Consider the following 16,467-nt stretch of genomic DNA (forward strand, 5'->3'; position numbering starts at 1 on the left):
AAACATGCTTAGAGACAAAACACAACAAAGTGATCAAACTTTTTGAATTTTCAACTTTTTATGTATTTTTGGATTTTTGACACGAAAGCAGTAGAAGAATGATCAAAAACAAGAAAAATGTAAAAGCATTTTAAACACAAACAAACCACAAATTAAACAGGTACTCAAAAACACAACGCAAATAACCAATTATATCCACAAAGCATAGGAAGAGTTGATGCATGGACATGTTATAATGCTTATGCATGAGTACCCTTTGTCACCTACATGTCACGTGCGTTTGGGGTGATATCCTTGACGGATCGGGTACGAGAGTTAGGACTTTCAAACCTCCTGTTGAAGCTCTTAAAGTAGTTGGTGAAGGCACCGATCATCTTCATCACGTCTGTCATTCCTGGATCATTGTTTTGACTTCTTGGTTTCTCACCACCCCAAGACCTCTTGTCATTCATTCTTCCTTGTGACCGAGGTGCGCTTATATTGTTGTCTGCTCTTAGCTTTTGACAGTTGGGTCTAGTATGCCCTCGCAGTCCGCAATAGTGACACACATCCTCTGTTTTAGGACCTCATTGTGGTCTTGAGAGAGATCTTGCTCTGGTTTTGTGTCTGCCCATAAATTGATTTCGGGGCTTATTCATCATCTGTTGCTCACTCACATTCTTCTTCTTAGCCTTAACATTCTCAGGGATGGTTTCTTCTACAGTAGGCTCTATGGCCTTCACAAATTTCACTTCTTTGGTAGCTTTGGCTGATGAGCTACTTCCTCCGGTATACCCCAATCCGGACTTATTTGAGAAATGTTTTTGAGACGAGATAACATCTTCCAGCTTTCTGGAGTAGACCCTTTCTATCTTGGCTTGCGCTTGCACCACCTCTTGCTCAAGGAATCTTACTTTGGTATAAGCTTCCGATAACTCTCCATTTAGTGTTTCAATCTCACATTTAGCCTCTTTATATCTAGCCAATAGACTTTTGTAGTCCTCTTCAGCCCTTTTTATCTTCTTCACAGCCGCCTTTGCAACCATTGCATACACACCTAATTTCTCAAGAAGTAAAGTGTAATTCTCTTGAATACTTAATGTACCTTCATCCTCTCCAGCTTCTGATTCTTCAACAACTCCAATAGACTCCAAATCAGAATGCTCACCAAGCTCCTTCACAAGTGTATCCAAGTCATCTGAGGATTCCACATGAGCAATGGTCATGAATGCGGAGAAATTTCCTTCTCCATCACAGCTCTCGTCAGAATCAGAATTTGATGAGTCTGAATCACTTAAAGTAGTAGCATAGGCCTTTCCCTTCGACTTCAAGTAATTTGGACATTCCTTTTTAAAATGCCCATGCTCATTACATTCAAAACATGTAATTCCTTGTGAGGATTGGAAAATCTTTACCATCTTTTCTTCGGAAGTCTTTCTTCTCTTTTTCGGTACTCTGAAATTTTCCTTTGTCACCAAATTTTCCACTATTCTTGAGCTTTAGGAATTTCCGGAAGTTCTTTACAAGATACGCCACATCTTTATCTATCGTATCCTCTTCCGAAGAGTCATGAGACACTATCCTCTCATCAATTGTCTTAAGAGCAAGGGATTTGCTCTTCTTCGCTGAAGGAAAAGACAACTCATATGTCTGTAGAGAACTAACCAGCTCTTGAACCTTGATTTCGTCAAGATCTTTGCTCTCTTCAATGGCTGTAACTTTGGCACGAAAACTTTCTGGTAGTGACCGAAGGATCTTCCTTACAACTTTAGACTCCTCCATCTTTTCCCCCAAATTAAATTTGCCGACGACCACCTCGTTTAGCTTACTGTAAAAGGAGTCAAAGGACTCATCCTCATCCATCTTTAGCTGCTTAAAGTGAGTGGTCAACATCTGAAGTTTGGTGTCTTTCACCTTCTTGGTTCCTTCATAAGTCGTCTCCAGAATCTCCCATGCTTCCTTAGCAACAGTAATATGTGAAATCCTGTGAAATTCTTCTGGAGAGATACCACAGAAAATGGCGTTCAATGCTTTACTGTTTGCATTAGCTGCTGCAAGAGCTGCCTTGTCCCAAGTGGATTTGGCATCCTCTGGCTTTGTCCAACCTATATCAACTGCATCCCACACAGCCTCATCCATAGAACACAAAAACGCCCTCATTCGGACTTTCCAAAAAGCATAATTATTACCATCAAAAAATGGTGGAGCAGTGAGAGATTGAGACCTATCCATCTCAACTAGGGGTCAAGGATCACACTCAGGTATTAAAACCACAACAAGTGTACCCGCTCTGATACCAATTGAAAGTTCAAATGGGTATGAAACACCCTTGAACGTTTAGACCCCCAAATACAAAAATACCAATTCAAGCTTTATATCAAACAATTAATGTGCGGAATATGATAACAAGCTTATAACAGAATTGATAAAACAATCTAAGCCAAATATAAACACATCCACAGCAGTAAATATAAGGCAAAGATAAAGGAAGAGAGATGCAAACACACGGACAACACACGATGTGTTATCGAAGAGGAAACGAAGTCCTCGGCGTAAAACCTCTCCGCCGCCCTCCAAGCGGTGATAAAATCCACTAAAGAATATAGTTGGATACATGAACAGCAGAAGACCCTCCAAGCCTAATCTACCCAAGTACCTAAGCCCTCCAAGCTTCTTGCTCCAACGAGGTTACGCCGAACCTATTTCTTCTTTAGCTTCCCGGATTCCGCTACTTGACCATAGCATCAACCAATGTATATGTTCCTTCCCAAACTGCTTCCCTAAGCACCAAATGGAACCTTCTCACAGACGTGGGTGTGGTGAGATAAGGGTTTGGTAAATAACCTCTCAGGGATGACAATGGAAGAGAAGAGAGTAGAGGAATTTGTAGAGTCTCTTTAGATGAAGTATTGGGATGAGGCAATCTTGTTTTTCTCTAGGGTTTTCTCTCACAAAATTTCTCTGGAGCTCTCTCAATATGATGGGTATAAGGGTGATATATAGTAAGGTGAGAAGGGAATGCATAAACATCAGTTTTTGCCGAAATAGGGCAAGTTGGCGACTTGGTCTCGCGGCTTGTCCAAGTCGCGAGTTCAAGTCGCGGTAACGGCCTGGCCAACCTGGGACTTTTGTCCTGTAGCGTGAAGCTGGCGCGACCCTTCAGCTTCCCAGTGTGCCTCTTCACGTGCCAGCTTTGGCGGCTTGCAGTCCGATCTCACCCGCGAGCCCTACCCGAACCTCTGTTTTTCTTGCACACCTTGAGTTTTCTTCACATCTTCTCACACACTACCCTTACAATTTTCCCACCTAAATACAGGTTACTAAGTGCTAAATTACAAGCAAATTGGTCACGAGAATAAAGCCAATTAGATGTTGATTAAATTCAACCTTACAGAGTGCAGTACAAGTAAAGTGTAGTACAAGAATATGTGCTTACAAGTAATCTAGTTAGGGGCTAAAGCCCACAACACTATACACGTTAAAAATATAGAATCCTCAAGTTCCCATCTTGGCTAGTGGTCCAGGTTTATGAACTTATACTATGAGTCTTATCTTGCATTTTGTGTTCTCTACATCAAAACTTACCTTTTCATATGTTCCCATCACAAATCATTTACATTCAGTCCTCCCTTTTTTTTTTTTTTTTTTTTTTTTTTTTTTTTTTTTTTTTTAAGGGAGAGGGTAGGTTTTAATTTTTTAGGCTCTATCAATGATTGATATTTGACCGCTACCTATGTTTTTAAACTTGGTTTTGCTACTTTTAGATTGCTGTAATCTTGTGATTGAATCCTTGTATGTTTTGTTCAGGTTGAACTAGAGAGGTTACGCATTATTTGCGAGAGAATAATCAGATGTGAAAAAAAGAAGGTAAGTAATTGTAAATTAAACAATGTGGTTTGCAACTAATATTGTATTTGTAACTATGATTGTTTTCTAGAGTTGTCTCTAAAGGTTCCTATTATCTTCTGATATTGTCTAAGTTAGCCAAGATATCTGCTGCATGCAGGTGCTAAAAATTGCTTTGTTTCCAATTGCAGGATAGAGTGTGTGCCTTGAAGTTCAGTTGGTTTTTCTTGTTTTATCTGGTATGTGATATATAATTCTATCTTAGCCATGCTTCTCATGAATAGGTCTATTGATCAATCTGGCTCAATGCAGCTTCATATCGGCTTTTGTATTTTTGCTGCTATTGCACCCCCAATCATCTGTCATGGGAAGTCATTGACCTCAGTTATTGTTTCTTGAACTATTGAAGTGGCTGGTTGCGATTAATAAAGCTTACAAATGTATTTGCTATGTAGTATGTTTTGAAAGAGCATTGATTGAATAAGAAAATAATTCAAGCACTTTAGTTGTTATGTATTATGTTGAAGTACTCACCTGAAAATCCTCAAGACTAAGAAGCATTCGAGATTAGTATATCCTTCTGAGGAAAATTAATATTTACAGAATATAACTCCATTAGGAATAAGTCCATGCCCTCTAGCTTCCAATCATGAAGAAACTGTATGAATGTGATTCCAATGGATACAAGCATTGGAACCATCCAAATATTCGGCTACAAAAGCCTCTCTATTTTTTGCAATTTCAAAATGGTCCAGGAATCTGTCCAAAAAGGACTCATTACTCCACCAGATATCCAACCAAAAATGAATCATTACTCCACCAGATATCCAACCAAAAATGAATCTTATGACCTCTTCCCACTTCAAAAGAGATGTTATTCAGAAGATCATAGTTCTACTTTTTCCATTGCTTCAATAAAATTTTCCCATTTATTCTTTCGGATTCCCTTATTATTTGTTTTTGTGGTGGGTTTGTATAAATTAAGGATCTTTGCAACTTCAATGGTTTAGTTTTTTTAAAGTCATTGGGTTATGTATAAGTTTTTGCACCCACTTCATGAGGCTTCCAACCTTAATAGGTTCAATGGTTTAACTCTTCCCCCTCTTGCACCCCCTGGGGCCGCTCACTCAGTTACATTAAAATAATATTTCAAAACCATGTCTGATTTTGCTAACAATTGCTGGCGTGACCCTATTCTGAAGGTTGGAAAATTCCAGCTGTTGGGAACAGATGCTTAAATTTAATTTTTGCGTTGTTTTTCAATTCGTTGGTTTGTTGATGGAATCTTGCCAATACCCTGTTTTCTCCTATACTTGATGTTGACATGGGAAGTCCTTCAAAATAAAGAAGAGATAATTCCTACTAAGTTAAAATCATGGGAAGTTTCATTCTGTAGGGATGTTATCGCTTAAATTTTAAAAATTCTTAAAAGCATTTTAAAAATAAATAACTTGTTGCAACTAACACTTTCATAAATAATAAATATGAGATTGATCTTTAGTAGGTAATTGTTAAAAGTAGAATGGATAATCGTGTTGACTGAATGGAAGATAGGAAAAAACTAATGAGGGGGTAGCGCTATTCTGTGGACGTGCAACTCAATTATACTTTGTAATAGTGTATGTTGATAAAGTGGACTGTATTTGTTGACTTCTCATTGATATTATCCATCTTCTGGGGATGTGTTTTGATACCACTCAAGAGGTTGGATCTTTTCTTGTTGCTCCCCTTCTAGTATGGAGAGTAGTGCTTTCAGGACAGACTCTCAAGGAGTTGGGGAGGGATTGGGGATGTTACAGGCTCACGTAGTTGCATTACTTAATATGATGTCTCTATACTCTCATTTTGTTGTTGTTGTTTTTTTTTTTTTCTTTTTTTTCTTTTTTCCTCCCTTTTCCTCATTTTGTGTTTCTATATGTGTTTTTAACGTTTATTCTTCCTGATCGAGCTATTTTATATTTGTCCAGGTTTATTAAAGCAGAAATGTTGAAAGAGAAATTGCTTAGAAACAAAAAGGAGACTTACTGGGTTCCTAATTTTGTGAAGGTATAGTGTCTCCCTGCAACAACGACAACAGATTCTCAAAGAAAGCTGGCAGCCCTTTTAAGTCTATAATTGTTTAGTTTTAGATAGAATTTATGACGGCACAAGTTTTCCCATAAAATTTCTATATGCTAGCTATCATACAAATGTTGACAAACTGAAACTGGCCTAATTTGTTTGGCTTCTGAGAGTGTAATAGTTTGGCTTGGTTGCAATTTCTCTGCAACTATGTACAAGTTCATATTTTTGTAATTAACTAATAACCAACCTGAAGACAAACCTTCACCACACTTAGTTGTTTGCTCACATGATAGTTTCGTAATTGACTAATTACTGATTGTTTTAAATATATTTTTTCATGTAACAAAGATAATGCACATTGTTATTCAATGAAACTGCATATACCTCGTAATTTTCTTAAATCAAACTTGTCACCAAGGTGAAAAAACTTATACATAACCCAATGACTTTAAAAAAACATTTCAGTTTAAAAGACTATGCAGCTTGGTTTGACGTATATAATATTTAAAGGAGACTCAAAACACAGTTAAGGGGTAGTTGGTACACCTATTGTGTATTCAAGGTGCTATTTGTATTATTATTTATTCATTTTGAATATAATTTTTTTACTTATAAAAAGATTAGTGATTATTAATTCTTTCTATGATCTTAAAGAATTTTGTATCCATTTAATATGTTCCTTACATATCTTTCACAAGTGATGTTGTTCTCAAAGATTTGAAATTGCAGGCAGAGGCACAAAGTTCACTAAAACTTCCGATCATTGTGCAAGAAAATCAAGACGCCTCTCAAAAGCTATTCACCTTCATTTTCTATCATTTTATCTTGGTACCTCAATTCCCACGCCTCTACTTTGTTGTGTTTACTATCTTTCTTAATTTGATGCATACTTGCATCTTTGTAAGTCTATTTTTTTATGGGTTTTTTCTTTTAATTATATACATTCAAATTTGTATCATAGGGCCGTATCTGAGACATTTGTAGGCCGTATCAAACAAATTTTCAAAAAAAAAAAAAAAAATGTAAAACAAACACAGTTGGGACATACCCAAAGTGCAGTACTATATTGGAAAGGGAAGTGGTATTATATTTGAATGGGTGAATTTCTCTCTCTTGAAATTGCATTAAGAGAAGCCTGAGTGTGTGTGTGTATATATGCAACCTGAACTTCCTCTTAACTAAATTACAGAGTAAAGTACCTAAACTGTTTATCACTTCATACATCTTCTCTTTTGACTAACTTATTTCATAAATGAAATAAAGTTTCATAAATTTAATTAATTTTAACCCTTCATACAACTTCCTTCTTGACTAAAGTTTTTCATAAATTAAATCAACTTTAAACTCCAAAAGAAAATGTGACAATCGACTCTTAACAAGTAACTCCTAATTACATGGATGCATTAGGTTCTTTCCTGTTGATAGAATCAACAAATCTTATCGATTTTTCGAGGCAACTTAGACCAACTCTTGGAACCTCAAAGAAGTGGTCGAAGCCCCAATTATATTTCTTGAAATAACTAACTTGTTATTTTTCTTGTAAATAGAATTTAAAAGCCAAAGCAAAGGCTTTCATTCCATTTGGTGCGGGCAGTAGATTTTGTCCTGCACGTGATCTGGCTAAGCTTGTGATAACTATTTCCTACATCATTTTCTCCTTAACTACAAGTGAGTTCCCTCAAACCTTTTACTATGTGGGCAACAGTTTTACTTATTTTGGAAATTAAATATCACCATACATAGTATTAGTATATGTGCTCTATTACAATTCTATAGAAAATCAATTGAGTAAGCAAGATAACCCTTTTTCTATTCTATTTTGTCATTAACCAAAAATGAGTTCCCTAAAAATGAGTTCCAATGAAATAACAATTAATGATTCTTGTTGAGGTCAGCGGTGACATAAGTATGTAGTTTTAGATTTTTATTACAAACTAAAATAAAAATACTCATAGTTGGTGTGTAATATAATATTTAGCTTTCTTATACATCTTACATGTGTACATGTGGTCCAATCTTCTACATTTTACCGTACTTCTTGTTTATTTTTGCTTCGTAATGGGGGCTTCAGGTAGGAAGACATTGAGCCACCTGTGATTCTTCATCTTCCACTGCTTGCTGAAGATAAGGTAGCTTTCTTTTCATTACTCGCCTTGTGAGAAATGCACCTGGGTGTAATATATGATTACAAAAAATAGAAAGAGCATTCCCTAATCTAGCTATAGTTGCCCTATAGTTGCGTTTCTTATAAATGCAGCTAAAACCCACCACCTATACCAGTGTTTTTAAAAACGTAGCTATAGGTCCCCTCTGTAATAAGTAATAAGTTTCACATGATCATAACTGCATTTATTTTGACTGTCTTATTTGTTTAAAAATACACCTATAGTTACAATAAGTGAGGCTTTATATAAACTTTACATCCTTTGTCGGTGAAATTCAATTTACATTATAATCTTAAACAAATTTGTTTAAATAACTACCTTAGCATATAAGGTTCATGGTTAGGCATCTACTATTTTCTAGCTAGAAAATGAACTCACAAACAAAACATCCTTGATCTTTCTCAACCATGTGAAAATCATCTTTATAATTCTATGTTTATTGCAAACCCATAATCCAAAATCACATTCTATATTTCTATATAACAATTTGACAATAACCTAAATGCACCAGCATGTTTTTGCTGAAAGATATGATTGTCTCACAAAAATTTGATAAGGCAATGTTAAGTTTGAACAGGTATCACTTAATAAACAAGACCTCTACTATTGTAGCCTTGATCTCTTTATTTGTAGTAATAAACAAGACCCCTACGCATTTACAATTGGGATGGTTTTTAGTTGAAAAGCTAGGTGACCTTACCAAACTTGTTTAATCATTAGGTCAAATTTTGATTGACCTTTTTGTGTCAAGTTAGAAAGTCTATATTATTTCTTCCAAATATGAGTACATTTTCTTGATTTGCAAGAAGTATTCTAAATTGGAATGTAACCACCCTCTCACATAAGATAGAAGCTGGAGACTCACTACCATTTAGGAGTATGGTCACATGACTCACACATCGGATACATGGTATACCAGCTTGTCATATAGAGTTTTTTTTTTTTTTTTTTTTTTTTTAATATACCGATTGGGGATTTTGTTAAATTGGTAAAATTTGATGAAATTGGCTTGTTGTATTGATGAAATAAGCATTATAATCTATGTGCTGTTTTTGTAATGCTCAATTCATTAATTTGTTTAAAATTTCATCAAGTGGTTTTCAATTTTTGGGTTTTTGATAAGAAATTCCCTGCTCAAGCCAATTTTGTCAATTTAATCTAAATTGAACTTAATTGCTCACTGCATTAGTACATGCATCATGACATTGTATCTGTTCATGCATCATATAGATTTTTCGTTCTTTTGTTTTTTTGTGCTAACTTACAGTCTGTCCTTGGTTTTGTTTTCTTGTGTTCTTTTGGTTTTTCTTTGTGTCTCTGTCCTTTCCTTAGCATCATGCCTAGGAAGACTAGAGCCCGTAGGTCTGTTCCTCTTCCTCTCCATCCCCTCCTTCCTTTGACCGTGAGAGGTTTTCGAGTGAGAAAACAAGAGCTTTTTGAGAAACTTAACCTTAAGAGAAAGATTTGGGCTGAGCGTTCTGTTTTGTTAGATGAGCTTGATCCTGCCATTAGGGCAAACTTTGAGCGTCGGGCTGGTTACCCTTGTTGGACATTTCGATCCTCCTCCACCTTCTGCCTTGATTAGAGAGTTCTTTTCGAACATCTCTATCCGCGTCTATGATTCCAACACTTTAGTAAAGAGTTGGATACGAGGCGTAGAGTACATCATTACTCCTCAGGTAGTGGCTGATGCTCTAGGGGTACCATTAGTTAGGAATTCTGTCTATCCATATGACGAGTCTCCTGAGCTGAGCGAGTTTTATTTTCATCACTAGGACTTCTGTCCAATGGGGTTCTGATCCTAGGATCACTTCTGCTGAGCTCTCCGGGTTGCACTATCTGTTCCTTAGGATAGCATGTCATTCCATCTGGCCCATTTCTCATGTTCACACCATTCCTCTTGAGAGGTGTGTATTTTTGTACGCTTTGGTTACTGATGCTCCTATTAGTTTTCCCCATCTCTTTCTTCGTTCTTTGAACGATGTTTATAGGAGTTCATCTACTTCTCATGCTCTTGTTCATCCTATTTTTATTCATAGGATTTTGCTCTATCTTGACCTTAGTGACTTCCTTCCTCTGAGCCCGTTCATGTGATAGCTCCCATAGGTGCGTCTTTTCTTAGACAGAGGGTCGTTCATCTTCGAGCTGGTTCTAAACACCCTAGGTCTGAGCCGTCTAGTAGCGCTCCTCCTCCTTCTTCTTCTACAGGTATTGCTGGTGAGGATGTTCCTGATCCAGTTGGTGATGATGCTGCAGCTGCTGATGTCCTCCACCTCCTTCGACCGACTTTGATGTTCGTCGTACTCTGGAGACTGTCATGACCATTCAGGCAGCTCATGGTCACATTTTGGTGGACTTACTAGATGAGATTCGTGCTCTCCGAGCCGATTAGTGCGTCTTCATTCACCCTCACCACCTCCTTTTGATGGCGACTCATGATTGCTCTTTGGCATTCCGTCACAAAAAGGGGAGTGGAGTTTTGTCTTGTAGAGGAGTTTTGTTGTTAGGGGAGATTTTTGTTACTTGTTGAGAGGAGCTTGTGGAGTTTTTAGATTGTATCTAGGTGCTTCACTTTGTATATCATTTTGGAGATATTCATGTTAGGGGGAGTAACATTGATTGATATACATGTTTTTTATTGATTCTTGTTTATTTGTGATTCACTACTTATTGATTTATATTTATGAGTTTATCATTCATATATGTCTTTATTTTGTGTTGTGTGAATCTTACAAGAATGTTATACCTGTTGTTTTACTCTTTTCTGTCACACATGCGTTTATGCATTTGTTGAGTATTTTAGGAATATACAGGTTGCTTCAACTAAGCTGCTGTCTACACTTGCAACCGATGGATAGTAGTTAGACTGAATTTGAAGTTTATGAGCATTTCTTTGTAAAGGGCTTTTTACTTGTAAAACTTTGAGCTTTTAATTAGGGTTTTGTCACGGATTGCCAAAGAGGGAGTTTGTTAGGTTCTAAGGTCTTAGGATTTTATGTATTTAGAACTCTAATTTGTCATGTTGGCAAACCATGATCAAAATAATGTATTTAGTCTTGTTTAGGCTTGCTCAAAGTTGGTTTATTATTGTAAAGTTGGAATCAAGTGGCCTGCAGAAGTACTTGGAACTTTCGGCCTGGCTCGATCGATCGAAGAATAGACTCGATCGATCGAAAATCGCATAGGTTGATTTTTCTGCAAAATTTCCAACTCAGCCTTACTTCATTAAACGTTTAGGGTTTTATGTTTTTACCCTACATATATAAACTAAACCGTAGCCACGTTTTTGAAGGTTGCTCCAATTGTATTGTTGCTCATACATTGCTGTTTTGTGTAAATCTCTTGTGAGATCTAGAGGAGCTTTCCTTTACACAAAACTTAGGGTTTTCAAGTTGGAGATAATATCAATATCTTGATGATCAACTTGGTTGCTACCATTGAAGCTTAAAGAATATCAAGCGGGGGTGCTTATAGTTGATTGAAGAATTCAAGAAAGAAGAAGTCCGTGGATTCGGAGCTTGCACGTGGTCGTGTCAGTAAGTTCTACTGGTGGGTAGCATTAGAAAGTCAAGCGGGGAGCTTGTAGTCCTTCTGTATGAACTTCGATTCTTTCGCATAGTGGATTTAGGTTTACCTTGAGGATAGCTAAGTCAAATCCTCCCCAGGTTTTTACCGTGTGGTTTCCTGGGTGATCATATCATTGTGTCTTTTATTATTCCGTTGCTTTATTTTTGATATGATTATTTGATTGCTTTAACCTAGAATTGCATAATTTGACTAAGTAACAACTTGGCTTATTAATCTAGGCTAACCAATCTGGTTGTGTTTTAAGGGGTCTAAAACCGTTCAGTTATTATGGAAAGAGGAAGAAAACACTTACTGACATAGTAACCTATATAAAGTGTTTTCATTTTCATAAATTACAAGTAGGTTGTTAAGAAGGTTGTGCATTCCTCACAAGTCACAACATGTAGCAATAAAGCAAACGTAATAACTATTTTCATTAAGAGGCTTGTATCATAATATTTTTTGTTATGCCTATTAAATTATACAACAAAATTAAGATTTAGTTTTGTGAATCTTCCAAAATTAATAAATTAAATACAAAGGTTGATTGTGTATTTAGCTAAAAAGAGATATCACTATATTAGCAATAATTAACTATTTTTATTAGTCGAATATTCTCTTAATTTCTCCACTTTTTTCTCTTTTACTCATTACTCCACATTTTAGTGTTCCAATCTTTAGAAAAAAATAAAAATAGAAAGAAAAGCACACTCTCAAGCATGCACTCTATATGAAGATTATATATATATATATATATATATATATATAATGATCATCCAATAAGAGGGCTTTCAACTTTTACAAATCAACTATTTGAAGACATATTGATTCTAAAATACAACCTCCTCTCCCCCCTTCCTGTTCCCCTTTCTTTTGATATTCCCAAGCTAATGAATTGCACTTAAGGCGTGTAGGGGTAATAGAATTTGAAACCCCTACGATGCAAAGTTTTGGAAGTCGCTGTTGAATAAAAGCGTGAAGTGAGGGTAAATATGATCACATGGAATAGTGTCATGTTAGAGATGTAAAGCTTTTTACAATTTATTAAAGTGATAAATTGTAATTAGAACGGGTAAAGCATGAGTTCAGTGCTTCAATGGATTGGATTGAAGTCAAGTCTGATTATAGTAACATCACTTTCACTAAGTTTACTATTAACACTAATTTTACAATGCATTAATCACAATTAAATTCATTAAGAGAGGGAGGGGGGAACAGGGTTTAAAAAAATTTCTTATTCATTATGACAATTTTTGCATCATTTTGATTTATTGTGGGTAAATGCTCTAATACATGTTTTTATTTGTTTTACTTTTTTACGTGCAAAGAAAAAAAAATAATAACAACATATATCAATAATCTCTCTATCAAGTGGATCATCTAGCTCCGATTTTGGTATTTGAATAGAAGTTCTACTCTTGACAGGTGAAAGCAAAACTTAGCTAATTTGAGTTTATATATAAATTAATTATTTTCAGGCTCAAAAGACTATCATTTATTAAAGAGAAACATTTACATTAAAGAATAGAGTCTCTAAGGCAAGAGGAGGAGGATCTTTCATCCAAGTTATATTTGTAAGGTTGAATTTTATCAACCATCTTGTTGGCTTTATTCTGTGCCAATTTGCTTGTATTTCAGCGCTTAGTGACCCTGTATTTAGGTGGGATTCATGTAAGGGTAGAGTGTGAAAGAATGTGAATAAATGCTCAAGATTGTGCAAAAAAGCAGGGACTCGCGGCTGACTTGCGACAAGCAAGCCGCCAACTGCAGCACATGTGAGAAGCATGCAGGAAGGTGAAGGGTCACGCCAGCTGTCGTACTATAGGACAAAAGTCCCAGGCTGGCCAGGCCGTTAACTCGCGGCTTGAACTCGCGACTTAGACCAGTCGCAAAGCCAAGCCGCTAACTTACCCTGTTTGGGAAAAACTATCTCTTCGTATTCCTTTCTCACCCCATTATATATAGACCTTTATACCCACGAAATGTAGGGAGCTTCTAGAGAGAATTTTGAGAGAGAAACCCTAGAGAAAAACAAGATTGATTCATCTACAATCTTCACCTAAAAGACTCTTCAAATTCCTCTACTCTCTTCCTCTCCATTAATACATCCTTGAGAGGTTCTTGACCAAATCCCTTTCTCACCACACCCACGTCTATGAGAAGGTCTTTTGGTGCTTAGAGAAGCAGTTTGGAAGGGACCAATGGTTATTGGTTGATGCTATGGGCTATAACGGAATTCGGTAAGCTAGAGAAGAAAAAGGTTCGGCGCAACCTCGTTGGAGCAAGAAGCTTGGAGGGCTTAGGTACCTAGGTAGATTAGGCTTAGAGAGTCTATTGCTGTTCATGTATCCCAACTACATTTTCTAGTGGATTATTTACCGCTTGGAGGGCGGATGAGAGGTTTTACGCCGAGGGCTTCGGTTTTCTCTTCGATAACACATTGTGTGTTGTCCTTGTGTTTGCATCTCTCTTCCCTTAATCTTTACCATTTAATTTCTACTGTGGATGTGATTTTAAATTGGTTTAGATTGTTTATGTGTTTAGCTTATTTTCATGGTCCGCACATTTATTGTTTGATAATAAGCTTGAATTGATAATTTGTAATTGGGGGTCTAAACGTTCATAGTGTTTTATACACTATTTGAACTTTCAATATTATTAGAGATAAACTAACAAATTTAGCTAAAGAGTGCACCACTGAGTTACCAAATCACCTGACACATTAGAAATAGTTATTGCAAAGATCAGCCACTAAAGTGTTTATTTCTTCCAAAATATTTCCAAGTAGTGAATAATCCATTCCCAGTGGAGAGAGTTTGCTCATAACATTAATATTATCAACCTCAATGTGGGTGAGTGATTTTAGGATATACGTGATTCTAAATGTTACTATTTAAAATGTTCTTGCTTTCTTGGTTAGGTTTGACAAGGACAAGTTATTTTTTACCTTTATTTTTATAGCTTTCATTGTTCTTAAGCAGGGGTGTGCATGGATCGAGTTACGTCGAATTGAGAAGATTTTTCTACCTAACTCACCATGATGGGTTATAAAAAATAAAACCCAACCCAACCCATTATAGGGGTTGAACCTAACCCACATGGATCGGGGTTGGGTTGGGTTGAACCCATGGGTTGGATAGTTTTTTTTTTTTTTTTTAATTCTATTTGATGGGAATCAATTAAGTATTACCCGTCCTTGGTTGTCATCCATGACCAGACCATGTCTAAAGAAAACCATCCAAGAATGACAGAATGCATGAAGAAGACCCTTCGTCAGGAATAATAAAATCTAGTTGAAAGAACTCGTCCATAAAAGACTATATTTATAGACAACTAGGTCCATGGACGACCAAATTATACTTAGNGAAGGTCTTTTGGTGCTTAGAGAAGCAGTTTGGAAGGGACCAATGGTTATTGGTTGATGCTATGGGCTATAACGGAATTCGGTAAGCTAGAGAAGAAAAAGGTTCGGCGCAACCTCGTTGGAGCAAGAAGCTTGGAGGGCTTAGGTACCTAGGTAGATTAGGCTTAGAGAGTCTATTGCTGTTCATGTATCCCAACTACATTTTCTAGTGGATTATTTACCGCTTGGAGGGCGGATGAGAGGTTTTACGCCGAGGGCTTCGGTTTTCTCTTCGATAACACATTGTGTGTTGTCCTTGTGTTTGCATCTCTCTTCCCTTAATCTTTACCATTTAATTTCTACTGTGGATGTGATTTTAAATTGGTTTAGATTGTTTATGTGTTTAGCTTATTTTCATGGTCCGCACATTTATTGTTTGATAATAAGCTTGAATTGATAATTTGTAATTGGGGGTCTAAACGTTCATAGTGTTTTATACACTATTTGAACTTTCAATATTATTAGAGATAAACTAACAAATTTAGCTAAAGAGTGCACCACTGAGTTACCAAATCACCTGACACATTAGAAATAGTTATTGCAAAGATCAGCCACTAAAGTGTTTATTTCTTCCAAAATATTTCCAAGTAGTGAATAATCCATTCCCAGTGGAGAGAGTTTGCTCATAACATTAATATTATCAACCTCAATGTGGGTGAGTGATTTTAGGATATACGTGATTCTAAATGTTACTATTTAAAATGTTCTTGCTTTCTTGGTTAGGTTTGACAAGGACAAGTTATTTTTTACCTTTATTTTTATAGCTTTCATTGTTCTTAAGCAGGGGTGTGCATGGATCGAGTTACGTCGAATTGAGAAGATTTTTCTACCTAACTCACCATGATGGGTTATAAAAAATAAAACCCAACCCAACCCATTATAGGGGTTGAACCTAACCCACATGGATCGGGGTTGGGTTGGGTTGAACCCATGGGTTGGATAGTTTTTTTTTTTTTTTTTAATTCTATTTGATGGGAATCAATTAAGTATTACCCGTCCTTGGTTGTCATCCATGACCAGACCATGTCTAAAGAAAACCATCCAAGAATGACAGAATGCATGAAGAAGACCCTTCGTCAGGAATAATAAAATCTAGTTGAAAGAACTCGTCCATAAAAGACTATATTTATAGACAACTAGGTCCATGGACGACCAAATTATACTTAGTAAATTCTACAAAGAATTCTCCAAAGGTTCTACATGAACAAACCACGACACGTTGCTCTTAACAGGGGGAAGAGATTCCTTGAACTACGCTTCACATACCCCATTTTCTCTAAAAACCACCCACATTACCCACGATGGTAGTGGATCCAAACAAGTAGACCCACATCTAACTCTCTATGAAAGGAGCAAATCTCATTCACCCAAGGTAAGTTCTAACAATTCACTATTGTTAGGACATATGTTATTCACATGCTAGGAACATATGTCACTATTTTT

The sequence above is a fragment of the Quercus suber genome, unplaced genomic scaffold (genome assembly GCF_002906115.3).
Source record: "Quercus suber isolate HL8 unplaced genomic scaffold, Cork oak 2.0 scaffold_48, whole genome shotgun sequence".
Classification (NCBI taxonomy): domain Eukaryota; kingdom Viridiplantae; phylum Streptophyta; class Magnoliopsida; order Fagales; family Fagaceae; genus Quercus; species Quercus suber.